Source organism: Triticum aestivum, chromosome 2A (genome assembly GCF_018294505.1).
Source record: "Triticum aestivum cultivar Chinese Spring chromosome 2A, IWGSC CS RefSeq v2.1, whole genome shotgun sequence".
Classification (NCBI taxonomy): Eukaryota; Viridiplantae; Streptophyta; class Magnoliopsida; order Poales; family Poaceae; genus Triticum; species Triticum aestivum.
This window is the reverse complement of record NC_057797.1, coordinates 661213026-661227778: the sequence shown is the minus strand read 5'-3', so window position 1 is coordinate 661227778 and position 14753 is coordinate 661213026.

Sequence of the window (14753 nt, the reverse complement as noted above, 5' to 3'; positions counted from 1 at the left end):
AACCCAATGTAAGTTATTTCAAAGTCTTCGGTGCTAAATGTTGGATTAGAGATCCTCATCACAACTCAAAACTGCACCGAAAGCACATGAAGGTTTTATGCTTGGTTACGGAAAGGACTCGCACACCTACAGAGTCTTCAACAACGTTCTTCACAAAGTTGTTGAAACTATAGATGTGCGGTTCGATGAAACTAATGGCTCGCAAAGAGAGCACCTACCTACTGTGATAGATGAACCAGCACTTGAGGAAACTATCAAGTTCAAGGCTACTGAGGATGTCATTCCTACTGAAGAATCTGCTGAAGAATTCATTCCAGAACATGAAGAATGTCGAGCTAATGCACCTGAAGAAAATGCTGAAGAAAATGGTGCTGAAGAAAACGCTGATCAAATTCTTCAACGGCAACCAGCTCATCCTTGCATTGCAAAAGAAGTGCAAGTTGAAAAGATCATCAATGACATCAAAGCGCCAGGTCCTCTCACACGCTCAAAAGCTTCACATTTGTCTAACTTTTGTGGGCACTATGCTTTTGTCTCTATTACAGAGCCCACTAAGGTAGATGAAGCATTTCTGGAGCTTGAGTGCATTCAGGCCATGCAAGAAGAATTACATCAGTTCGAGCTCAACAATGTCTGGGAACTGGTCAAATGTCCAGATCCTCGCAAGCACAATATCATCGGCACAAAGTGGATCTACCGCAACAAGCAAGATGAAAATGGCCTTGTGGTGAGGAATAAGGCACGGCTTGTAGCTCAAGGCTACACACAGGTTGAAGGAATTGATTTCGATGAAACTTTTGCACCTGTTGCTAGACTTGAGGCTATTCGCATATTACTTGCTTATGCTAACCATCATGATATCACTTTATATCAAATGGATGTGAAAAGTGCATTCCTCAATGGTAAGCTTGAGGAAGAAGTATATGTTGCTCAACCCCCAGGTTTTGAAGATCCAAAGAATCCTGACAAAGTCTTCAGACTCAACAAGGCCCTCTATGGCCTCAAGCAGGCCCCACGGGCTTGGTATGATACTTGAAGGAATTCCTCATGAAGAAAGGCTTCAAACCCGGTTCACTCGACCCTACTCTTTTCACTAAATCTTATGATGGTGAATTGTTTGTGTGCCAAATATATGTTGATGATATTATCTTTGGCTGTACTGACCAACGTTATAGTGATGAATTTGCCTATATGATGAGTGAAGAATATCAAATGTCTATGATGGGAGAGTTGAAATTCTTCTTAGGTCTTCAAATTCGTCAACAACGCAATGGCATATTCATATCTCAGGAGAAATACCTCAAGGATGTACTGAGGAAATTCGGCATGCAAGATTGCAAAGGCGTCAAAATTCCTATGCCCACAAATGGCCATCTGTGCACTGATGAAAATGGTATTGACTTCGATCATAAGGTATACCGCTCCATGATAGGTTCTTTATTGTACTTATGTGCATCTAGGCCAGATATAATGCTTAGTGTTTGCATGTGTGCCCGATTTCAAGCTACACCGAAGGAATCACACCATAAGGCTGTGAAGCATATTCTTCGATATCTAGCTCACACACCAACACTTGGATTATGGTACCCCAAGGGCTCGGCTTTTGATCTCATTGGATATTCTGACTCTGACTATGCTGGTGATCGTGTGGACCGCAAGTCAACATCTGGTACATGTCATTTCCTCGGACGATCTTTGGTCTGTTGGTCCTCGAAGAAACAGAACTGCGTATCACTATCTACTGCTGAAGCTGAGTACATTGCCGCTGGTTCTTGCTGTGCCCAATTGCTATGGATGAAGCAAACTCTCAAGGACTACGGCGTCAACATGAAGAATGTGCCTCTCTTCTGTGACAATGAGAGTGCCATCAAGATTGCTCACAACCCAGTTCAGCACTCGAAGACAAAGCACATTCAGATTCGTCATCATTTTCTTCGTGATCATGTGTTGAAGGGCGACATTTCTATTGAGCATGTGAAGACTGAAGAACAGCTAGCCGATATCTTCACAAAGCCCTTGGATGAGAAGAGATTTAGCAAGTTGCGGTGTGAGCTAAATATCCTAGAATCTTCGAATGTTCTTTGAAAAGGACACTCATCCTAACACTTATGCAAAATTGATGACTTAGATGTGCAACACATGAAGAAACGTTTTTCTTCAATCAATGAAGAATAACACTCTTAGTGTGAAGAATTAATGAAGAATTGATTCTCAGAACCCTACGATAATTGTACGCGGTGTCTGAAATCATCATTCTTATACGGTGGGTCACGCCACCACCAAAAGTTGAAATTCCTCAAATTATTCATATTCTTCAACTTTGCATAGTCTTCACCGGTTCCGTCGTTTTTCTTCATTGGCTATATATATATATATATATATATATATATATATATATATATATATATATATATATATATATATATATATATATATATGAGTTTATGTCCTCTACAGCATTCACTTATTGCTATTTCTTCAAGTTGGTTTTCTGCTAAGTGAATGTGATCGGACCCTTCCCCTCTATGCTATACTCAACCCAATCTGTTCACAAATTCTTCATGTGCGTTCTATTTGAAACTCGTTCAAAATCTTCACTGTGTCCTTGTCAGCTGAAGAAATTGCGAACGGAACTTTAAAACCTATCTTATCAAAATTTACGGCTTTGCCGCTCAAACCGTTCCGCATCCCACGATACACTTATCCACTCACCCACGATCTAACACGATCTCCACCTCTCACTACGTGGGTGACACATGTCATGCGAATGAGAAGGGTCAGGGGCACATTCGTCCAATTTCTTCGGGCGAGCAATTTTTCACCATGGCTATAAATACCCCTCCTTCCCTTCCTCACTTCTTTTACTCCGCTCGATCTCTCTCCAGCTCAAGCTTCTCAAACCCTAGCGCCGCCGCTACTTCATTGCCACCGGTGAGGAAGAGCTTCACTGCCTCGACCTCGTCGCCGACGTACTCGCGCCGACCATGGAAATCTTCACTCCGCCACCGCCGTAGCCGTCTTCCTCCGCCAAGTTAGGGCGTGGAAGATCTGCACAGACGAACTTCACATCTCCTCACTCCAGTTCGTCATGTTCTTCATCCAGGGTAATTAAAAGTTACTTTTACTACCCTTGTTGATTCGAATGATTATCTTCAAAATCTTCAAAGGTGTTTTTCTTCATAGATTCACACACTAAACACCTCACAGGTCATCTGTTCTTGATTCGTTTCTCTAAGCCATGTTTTTATTCAAGATTCCTCAAATGTGTGGATTTTTAATCTACACATCTCTGGAACCTAAGACAAAGAACGCTTAGTGAAATTCTTCAAGACTCATCTGGTCAAATTCCTCTAACTTGTTCTTTTTGCAAAACCTTCTGAGAACGCATATGACCTCTCCAAATTCCTCGCAACTATACTCTGTTCACAGGTACACATGTCAGCTGCTGAATCACTAGGTTCTCATCAACTTAACTCATTTGCAGTGTTCCTCGAAGAAAAGTTGCATACTTCTTCAGAGAATTCAATTGTTCATATTCCTCGACTGAAGAAAATGGATGACGGTAAGAAGCCACAGAAGGGAGGAAAGAGGCCTGAGGTAAATACAGCGTTTGAGATCCCTGAAGAAAATGGATGACTGGGTACTGCACACCTACTGAGGAAACCAAGAATGAGCGCAAAGTGCGGATCCAGAAGATAGAGAGGAGATGGGCAAGAGAGTGGAGGGAATACAGATATGTCACTCCTAAGTACATGAAGAAATTCGCACTCGATCCTCCATGCCCAAGACCTCCATTGGCACCTGGCCAAATCGCTGATCCCACCAGCCTCAAGCGCGGTGAGTACTATCCTGATGAATGGGCCAAGCGCCAAGCCAAGTTGGCTAAGCAAGCCAGAGAAGCAGTGAGGAAATTCAATGAAGACTCTGCTACTGATGCTGCCTCTGCTGAGGCCTCTGCTGTCAAGCCAAAGAAGGCTATGTCAAAGAAGCCTGCGCGCAAGCCAAGTGCTTCACCAACAATGCCCTCAAGGCCAAGTTCCTCAGCAATGCCCTCCCGGCCAAAATCCTCAAAGCCCTCACGGCCAATTCCTCATGCTGCTCCTGTTCCTCCAAAGTCCTCAGCTCCTCCGCCAAAGCCCTCAGCTGTTCCGACTAAATCCTCAGCACCTGTGCATCTCGCCTCGTGGCAAAGGACTGCAGGCATCTCCATTGCCTCAGGTGTCTTAGCTAGTTCCTCAGCTGCACCAAGTTCCTCAGCTGGCCCCTCACTGCTGAAGACAAAGGCCACTGCTGGACGAGGTCCTCGCCCAAGTCCTCAAAAGAAACAAGTCGCTTTCCAAGTACCATCTGAAGAAGACGAAGCTAATGATGATGAACTTGCAGAAATCATCAGAGACAGGCAAGTCAGGGCCGCTAGAGCCAAAGGATCAGAGGTGCCACTGCTATTGGATCCCAAGTTGATCCTCGACTACATTGATGTCTGGCACAAGGACCCCAAAAGTCCCTTGCCTGACTTCAAGCTGACTCCTGGCCAGAGTCACATGCTGACCCACTTCGTTCAAGAAGAAAAGTGGAAATTTGAGAAGGCCAGGCAGATCAAGAAAGTGCAGTACAAGAAAGAGCGCTATCTGAAGAAAAATGTTGTCTCTATGACAACTGAAGAACTTGTCACTATTCAGACTGAGATTAAGAAACTCAGTGATGACTTTGACGCATATCGCACTGATTGGCTTGGAGCCAAGGTTCGTTTTGTGAAACTTGCGGATAACTGAAGTTCCAATGTTGCAGCCCCAACGCAACAGGAAATTCCTCAGGCTGAAGCACCTGCTCAGCCTACTGAAGAAAATGCCAGCACCACTGATGACAATCAGGCTGCTGAAGAAAACATGAGTTCCAGGGCTGATGACTGCATTCCAGCCACTGAAGAAATTGCCAGGGCACCCACTAGTGGTCCGCCTGAAGAAACTGAATACTCAGGACAACTGCATCAGTTGTGCCTGAAGAAAATCAACCAGATTCCTCAGCTGCTCCTGCACCAACTTCAACTCCAATCCTTCCATGTGCATCGGATGTGAAGAAACCAAGGCTGCAGAGCGTGCTGCAGTGAAGAAAAGGAAAGCATCAGCTGCTTCAGATTCTTTAGCTCCGAAGAAAATGAAGCCTATGACAAGTTCATTTGCAAATCCGATTGATGTTGTTCCCAGCTCAACCAGGCCATCAAAGGACCTTGTTCCTTTTGATGAAGAATATGTGATCCCCAGCGGATCTGATGAAGAAACTCCTTCTACTGCTTCGTCTGAACCATTGGATGAAGAAATTGAAGTGGATGCGATCCCTTCAACACCTATCATCTCCTCGCCTATGCCTCAGTACACAGCTGAAGAGGCTGGCGTTGAAGAAATGGAAGATGAAGATGTGGACATTGGCTGCTCCACACCCGTAATCAGTGATGAATTCTGGGAAAGTCATCATCCAAACTCACCAATGTTCACCCCTCTATAGCAAATTCCTCAGTCCCCCACACAAACTGTACATATGGGCTCTGAAGAAACTCATCCCACTGCATCTGTCCATGAGGAAATTCCAGCCACTAGCGCTGAAGAAATTGCTGCTGCTGAACAACCAACGATGCAGACTGTCACTAAGGAGGAACCAGAAATTCCTCAGCCTGAAGAACCTGCGATTGAGATTCCTGAGGTCGTGATGCAACTCACTGACACTCCTCTGCCGAAGCCAAAGGACCCATTCTCACGCAAGAAATAGTTCAAGGCTGATGATTTCTTCGGCGAGCACGTATTCTTCGAAGATTACAACCCATATAACTCTGCTCGCATTAGGAAGAGGCGTTTCTGGACTGCTAGTCAAGCCAATTTCTATTCCTCAGTGCTGTTCAACAAGGAGAAGATCTTCTACCATGAGCATATTCCTCACGTGGATATGGAATCTCTTCCATGCTTCGCACCAGTCCTCAGTGTTCTTCGCGATGCTGGACTGCTAAACTTTTTCTCTGACATCTGCGATTGGAATGAAGAACTAATTCTTCAATTCTATGCAACGCTGCACATCGCTGGAGATGCTGAAGATGTGAATTCCTGGGTGTTGGACTCAATGTCTGAAAACACTCACTACACTGCACCAGCCTCTGAATTGCTTCGTGCTCTACCACTCAGTCCTCCCTTTGAAGAAGCTCGCTGCATCTACGGTGAACCTGAGCTCACACATCATTACATGCAGGTGCTGATGAAACCGTTGAAGCCAGGTCAGGCACCACGAACCAAATTCCTCGTGAAGGAATTGTTGTACATGCCCAGAACTGTCTATCATATTCTTATAAGGAAAATCAGTCCTATCAAAGGCCATGACTCATCTGATGAGGAAATTGTTGGCATCATGAAGAATCTGGTATTCAACATCGTTCATGGCATTCCTGTCAATTATCATGATTTCTTCATGAAGACTATGGCCAATATTGCACTGTCTCTGTTTGAGCTAAAGCCTTATACACCTTGGATTATGAGATTCCTCAGGACAAGGTCTTCACTCAACTACCAAGCTGATTTCCAGAATCACCTCAGCTACTTGACCCCAATTGAAGTCCTCAAGCAGACATATTCCTCAGTTGATGGAAAGGGCAAGGCACCAGCTATAATAGATGAAGGCATTCATCCATTGGATGGTCAATTTCGCGAAGCTGCATCTTATTCCACCAATGATGACTCTGCCACACATGACTCTGCCAATGCACCCAAATCCACTCCTCAAGCCACTGCTCCGCGTGTGATGGCTGGCCATGAACTTCTGCTTAGTCTTCATCAGAAGGTGGATCGAAATCACAAATGGGTTAAGCGTCAGTTTGGTTCACTTCTTCACAACATGACTGCCACACACAATGCAGTGAAGAAAAACCACTACTACCTCCATCAAGTCTTCGGTCGCACCTGGGAAATCCTATCACATCTGTATGGTGAAGAAGATCTGAAGAACATGGGTCTCAAAGAAGATTTTGACTGGTCTGCACCTCCACCGAAGAAATTCAAGAAGGTCAAGGTTCCTTCTCTGGTGGCCAACTCATATTCTTCATCGCGTGACACTGATGAAAATGAAGACTTGGACGACACTGCGGCAGGCCCTACTACAACAAACGACCCCAACAACGCTGGCGCTCCTTCGTCAACTTGATATTTGTCAGGACCTCGATTCTAAGTCACACCGATCTAGCCTGTAACACCTCATATCACTTTGCGGCCTCACGCACGATATTCCCACGGGTGTCGCCTTACCATGGCCCGGGACCATTTGCGCCTTTTGGCTCACGTATATGATAGTGTCGCTAGCATCCATATGACAGAGAACCCGGGCCGACATGACTAGTCGTGAACCCAAAGTGGCACTAACTTATGGGGACAGGCATACATGAATCAACATCGAGCATGTCGGTCAGCAGTGTGTGAATCCGGGCTGTAGCACTCGGCTAACAGGACTTCGGGAACCCGGGCTGTAGCAAGCTAGGCAGGACTCTGGATGTCACCGCATGACATTTCCCCGAAGGGACAGACACAGGAATGAAGTGAATCACATGCCGGCCAGTCAAGTGCTCCGGAGCAGTAGTGCTAGGCTAGCAAGACTCTGGTGAACCGGGCTGTAGCGGACTACTATGGCTCATGGAAGCACAAGACTACATTTCCCCATAAGAGAGGCGACCAAGGATAAACAACTAGGTTGTCGGATCCCACACATACCAAGCATTTCAATCATACACACAATATGCTCGATATGTGTAAATACAACATGGCATCACAACATAACTCTACGACTCAAGTATTTATTCATTAGGCTCCGAGGAGCGAGATATTACAAACATGGGTCTCATGACCCAACATTCAGAGCATACAAGTCAAAGCACATGCGGAAGCTTAACTTGTCTGAGTACAGACAACTAAAAATGAAGAAGGCTGAGGCGCCTGACTATCTACCAGACCCTCCCAAGGGTACAAGATCATAGCTGAGGTAACAAGCTAAACGTCAAAGTCCACGTGGAACTACTAGCGAGACTGAAGTCTCTCTGCAAAACATAAAATAAGCAAACGTGAGTACAAATGTACCCAGCAAGATTTACATCAGAACTAACTACATATGCATCATTATCAACGAAGGGATGGTGTAGTTTAACTGCGGCAAGCCAGCTTTGACTCGGTGGCTATCCTGAACTACGACTGCAAGTAACTCTTTTGAGGTGGCGCACACGAGTCCACATATTCACCATATCAATACACCACTATGTATCCGCTCCCGTCTCCCTACGAGAACGCCATCCATAGCACTCACGCTTATCTTGCGCATTTTAGAGTATCCACTTTCACTTGTCTATGAACTATGCAAGGGGTCCGAGTTTCCATATCCGAGGAATCCGGCTATTCGAATAGATAATGATAACCCTGCAGGGGTGTACTTCTTCACACACGCTCTCGCCACTTACCACCATGTACACATCGTGTATCTCGGCAACCTTCAAGCAGAAGCCTGGCGAGGGAGTCGGCCACGACCTGACTAACCAACAAGTCTCTAGTCCAGATTTATCGCCTATTCGGGTTCCATCCGCAAGGAGATCCGGCCGGGGTGTCGCTCACGGCCCCAAACGATGTGTGCAGGGTTCCCAAGCCCACCATCCGGGTGCCACTTGGTACACCGTGCCACCGTGCCTAGTCTGACCCAAGCCCACCTGTACCGGGTGCCACTTGGTAGACTACTAACACTACCTACAAACACCAGAAACTAGTTGCAACTCCTGGATAGAGATCAGGTAGATTAGTAAGTCGAGAGGGGCACTTAAGCATTCCAATGTGTGGTAGTAACTGTTCATGGATCACAAACACAGAACTCAGTTCCTGAGGACGGCTGCAATGAGACAACCCACCATGTACTCCTACATGGCCTCTCACCACTACCTTTACCAAATTGTGTTCACACACTTAGCTCTCAACAGTAGGACATGTTCACCACATACCAATTCATCCCCGATGAATCAGACCTGACTCAACTCTAAGCAGTAGCAGGCATGACAACAAGCATGAATGAGTAGGCACATCAGGGCTCAAACAACTCCTACTCATGCTAGTGGGTTTCATCTATTTACTATGGCAATGACAGGTCATGCGGAGGAAAGGGGTTCAACTACCGCAGCATGTAACAGTTGAATCATTATTGTCCTAATGCAGTAAAAGAGAGCAGGAGCGAGAGAGTAGGATTTTATCGGAATGAACAAGGGGGTTTTGCTTTCCTGGCACTTCTGAAGATGATATAACTCTTCATCGGTGTCATCGAACTCATCGTCGGAACGAACGTCTACCGAGAGGGAACAACCACCGGCAAACACAAAAGGAACCGCAATCAATGCAATGCACATACCTATGAATGGTATGTCATATTAAGGTACTGAATTGACCTAGTGCAACAGTTAGTCATATTCATTGAAGTGGAATTCAAACCTATAGCAAATTCCAACTCAAAAACTAATTACCATTTATTCCATAATCATGAATTGTCCTATTCAGTGAGGTTAACTTGTTCAAACATGCATGAAAATACCATATTCAGATTCTTTGGATTTTTCTGATAATTTTTCATATATAAATTATTTCATTTGGAGTTACGGTTGATTTTATATGATTTTTAGAAGTTTAAAACATTTTCTGGAATTTCCTGGATTAAATTAAACCCAGAAAATAGATTATTGCGTCAGCACTGCGTCATGCTGACCTCAGCAGGTCAACAGAACTGCCTCGGGTCAAACCTGACGTGTGGGGTCCATACGTCAGTGACACTGGACTGGTTAGTGTCGCTGACAGATGGGCCAGGTCAACGGCCAGGTCAGCGCGGTCAACTCTGGCTTGTGGGTCCCGCTGGGTTTTAAACTAATCTAAACTTAAGACAAAATTGAGGTTAATTAGGGCATGGGCCCATGTGTCGGTGTGTCAGGGGGTTAATTAGTGGGGTGTTTAACCGCTAATGACATTGCCACGTCAGTACGCCGGAGTTGAACGCCTGCGACCAAACCCGACGGCGGAGGATCGCCAGAGTTGATCGGGACAGCGATACAGGGGTCGGCTCGATGCGCTGGAGGTGCCAGAGCGACGCCCATCCTCGCGCGCATCCAGGGGATCATGCGAGACGCTGCGGGGTGGACGGAGACGATGGCCACGGCAATCCTGGCGGTGGCCGGAGCTCGGCTAGATGCGGGTGCGGGGCTGTAGCGAGCAGGCGAGCGAGTAGAGGGCCTAGGCGGCCTCCTGGAGGCACCAGGAGCATGGTGCAGTGCAAGGGCGCGGGTGGTTTGAGCTTAGGCCACGGCGGCGACAAAGCCAGGCGACGGTGAGCTCCGGTCATGGCGGGGAACGGCGCTACGGCAAGGAAACGACGCGGGGAAGAGTGGGTAATGACAGTGGAGCTCACAGGGAGTCGAACGGCGGTCTCAACGGGCTCGGGGACGGCCTAATGGTGACGAATCAAGCGACGGGGATCACCGGCACCGAGGTTGAAGAAGACGTCCGGGACGGCGATGCGGTGCTCGCCCGGTTGTTTAGCTCGGCGTGGACGAGGAGGGCGAAGATGCGGAGCTCGGGGTCGCGGAGAGGGAGCAAGGGAGTGGTTGTGGCCGCGGCGAACGGCGTCGGTGCGCTCCGGCTCATTCGGTCGGCCATGGGAGAGAGAGCAGAGGGGAGGGGAGAGGTTGCGGGCGAGGGAGAGAGAGGTCAGGGGTCTCTGGGCGTCTCCAGGCGCGAGCGAGAGGCAGGAGGTGGCAAGCAGGAGCTGGAGCCTGCAGCCTGCGCCGGCGCTCTCTCGCGGAGACAGCAGCAGCTTTGGGGCGAGGGGAGGAAGATGACAGGAGGAGCCCCTCGTGGGCTGGGCTGGCTTTGCCCAGTGTTGGGCCAGTTGGTGGGCTGCACAGGTGAGGCCAGGTACGATTCCTTTTCTCTCTTTTATTTTCTGTTCCTATTTTCTTTAAATCTGTTTTGATTTGATTTTACCCAAATCATTTTTTGAGCTTCTATAAATTGTTGTATGGACTAGTGACATAATATAAAGCCCCAGAATTATTGGATCATATTTGAAATATATCAAATATAAATCCAATGCAAATAATTATTGAATTAATTCCAAATGCCCAAAATAAATATTTATGAGCTCCTAAAAAAATTGGTTTGAATTTTCGTTCTGGCCAATATTTTCAAAGAGAAACATGAACATTTTCTTGGACCCATTTGAAAAGATTTTAATGTTGATTATTTCTGAAGTGACTTCTGAGGGTTTCAACTAATCTCAATTCAACTTTCAGAATTTAGACATGATGCATGGATGCTCTCTTATGCAACTATTTCAAACAATTCTAGGGCTGTGACAATATTCTTCAAGGGCGTTAGTCCTCATATTCGTTTCTTTTGGTCATTTGATGACAAAGGGGGAGAATTTTGAGTTAGTCTTCAAGCGGGTCTTTCTATATGGGCGTTTTTTGTTAAGTTACAACTCTCGTTCTTCTGCGACTTTATTGGATCGAGTTGTAAACTTAAACCCGATGGTGCTCTGATATTCTTGATACGTTTTTTTTTGCATGCTTATTCCTCGTTAATATTATTGCACGCATGCTGAATTACATCAGTCACCATATTTCATCATGCATTTCAAATTCTTCACTGTTATATATCAAATGCGTGTATGAATTACAAGATATAGGGGGAGATCTCCATGATTCAACTCTTCAAGTGTGCATTGCTTCAAAAGCAAATTCCTCACTATGCACATCTTCAGGGGGAGTTCTTCTATATCTTGCAATCGAATTCCTCAATATTAGTAGTTACACTTCATATGTTTATCCCCGTTGAAAACTTAACCTATATTGTCATCAATCACCAAAAAGGGGGAGATTGTAAGTGCATCTAGTGCCCCTTAGTGCTTTTGGTGTATTGAAGACTTATAGGTTAAGGAACTAATGTGTTTATGAGTGTACACAGGTCTATAAGTCTATGAGGAGTTTGATATTTACAGAGAAAGTCGACCCCTAAAAATGAAGTTCTTCGTCTGAAGACTTTGGTATTCTGAAGACTTTCTGAAGACTTTGAAAGTGAAGAAAATGGTGTGACCGTGAAGGCTTGGTATTCATTCGAGGAACATAAAGTGTGAAGACTTTTGTTTTCATAGTTTCATTTTCTCTTTCTTGAGTCATAGGAAACACCGTACTGTTAAAGGGGGTCGAGGAAATACTAAGGAAAAATTTCCATGTGATGCTCAACTCAAAATCCTACACCTACCAATCCCTTCGAGTGAAGCCATTGGAAATCTCATACAGTCCAGTCATATTCAGTGACAAAGACGAAGTTCTTCTGGTCTTTGAGGAATTTGTTCTGACTGAGGAGTTAGGAATTCGCCAGTGTGGATTTCCTACACAGTGAGGAACATGATAGCCTGAGGATTTTGCTACTCAAAATTCCGACCATTGTTGTGCTATGCGCCAGCTGTCCCAAAATATCTATCCACCTAACGGTCATTATCATTGAACGGCATTTATGTCTTATCATGTCGGGCTGCTCCCTAGGCTATAAATAGCCGCCCCCTACAACCACTAGCTGGTTGGCTGCTCCGAGAGAAACTGACACTTGTCATTTGAGAGCAACCCATCCTCCAAGGACTTTGAGCGAAAATCATCAAGTGAGGAAAAACCCAAAACCCAAACACCTACAAACCCCAAGTGATTGAGTATCACTGAAGAGATTGATCCTGCATGGAACCGACAATTGTTACCTTTGAAGATTGTGCTTCTTCCAGACGGTTAGGCGTCATGGTCTAGAGCATCCAAGAGGAATTGTGGATCACCGAGTGACCAAGTTTGTGAAGGTTTGGAAGTCACCTGAAGACTTACCACGAGTGATTGGACGAGGTCTGTGTGACCTTAGTTCAAGGAGAATACGGTGAGGACTGGGTGTCTTGAGCTGCGTGTTCAGGACTGGGTGTCCGGGACTGTGTGTCCTCGAGTTTAAATACTCAGCCGCTCCAACCAGACGTACAACTGAGACAGCAGTTGGAACTAGTCTACCAAATCATTGTCTTCACCAAGCTTACTAGTTCCATTTCCTCAACTCTTTCATTTACTCATAACTGTGTTGTGTGCTTGTTCATATCTGTGTTTGAAGACTTTGACTAAAGACTTTCTCAATTTCCTCAGTTCAATTTCTTCAGTCTGTTTGTCTTCATCCTGTGTTATCCTGTGTTTACGCTTTTGTACTCTGTGCCTGTCTTCATTTCATGATGACTATGCTTGTATTCTATTATGTTTACTTTTGAGTACTCATTCCGCTGCAGGTAGTTCTTCGCTAAGGAATTTCCTCACCAGCAAATTCCTCAGTGAAGAATTTCATAAAAATTGCCTATTCACCCCCCCCCCCTCTAGTCGATATGACACACTTTCACTACTCCTGTTCCTCCAAAGTCCTCAGCTCCTCGGCCAAAGCCCTCAGCTGTTCCGACTAAATCCTCAGCACATGTGCATCTCGCCTCGTGCCAAAGGACTGCAGGCATCTCCATTGCCTCAGGTGTCTCAGCTAGTTCCTCAGCTGCACCAAGTTCCTTAGCTGGCCCCTCACTGCTGAAGACAAAGGCCATTGCTGGACGAGGTCCTCGCCCAAGTCCTCAAAAGAAACAAGTCATTTTCCAAGTACCGTGTGAAGAAGACGAAGCTGATGATGATGAACTTGCAGAAATCATCAGAGACAGGCAAGTCAGGGCCGCTAGAGCCAAAGGATCAGAGGTGCAACTGCTTTTGGATCCCAAGTTGATCCTCGACTACATTGATGTCTGGCACAAGGACCCCAACACTCCCTTGCCTGACTTTAAGCTGACTCCTGGCCAGAGTCACATGCTGACCCACTTCATTCAAGAAGAAAAGTGGAAATTTGAGAAGGCCAGGCAGATCAAGAAAGCGCAGTACAAGAAAGAGCCCTATCTAAAGAAAAACGTTGTCTCTATGACAACTGAAGAACTTGTCACTATTCAGACTGAGATTAAGAAACTCAGTGATGACTTTGACGCATATCGCGCTGATTGGCTTGGAGCCAAGGTTTGTTTTGTGAAACTTGCGGATAACTTTACTTCCAATGTTGCAGCCCCAACGCAACAGGAAATTCCTCGGGCTGAAGCATCTGCTCAGCCTACTGAAGAAAATGCCAGCACCGCGGATGACAATCAGGATGCTGAAGAAAACGTGATTTCTAGGGCGGATGACTGCATTCCAGCCACTGAAGAAATTGCCAGGCCACCCACTAGTGGTCCGCCTAAAGAAACTGAAGAACTCAGGACAACTGCATCAGTTGTGCCTAAAGAAAATCAACCAAATTCCTCAGCTGCTCCTGCACCAACTTCAACTCCAATCCTTCCATGTGCATCGGATGTGAAGAAACCAAGGCTGCAGAGCATGCTGCAGTGAAGAAAAGGAAAGCATCAGCTGCTTCAGATTCTTCAGCTCCGAAGAAAATGAAGCCTATGACAAGTTCATTTGCAAATCCGATTGATGTTGTTCCCATCTCAACCAGGCCATCAAAGGACCTTGTTCCTTTTGATGAAGAATATGTGATCCCCAGCGGATCTGATAAAGAAACTCCTTCTGCTGCTTCGTCCGAACCGTTGGATGAAGAAATTGAAGTGGATGTGATTCCTTCAACACCTATCATCTCCTCGCCTATGCCTCAGTTCACAGCTGAAGAGGCTAG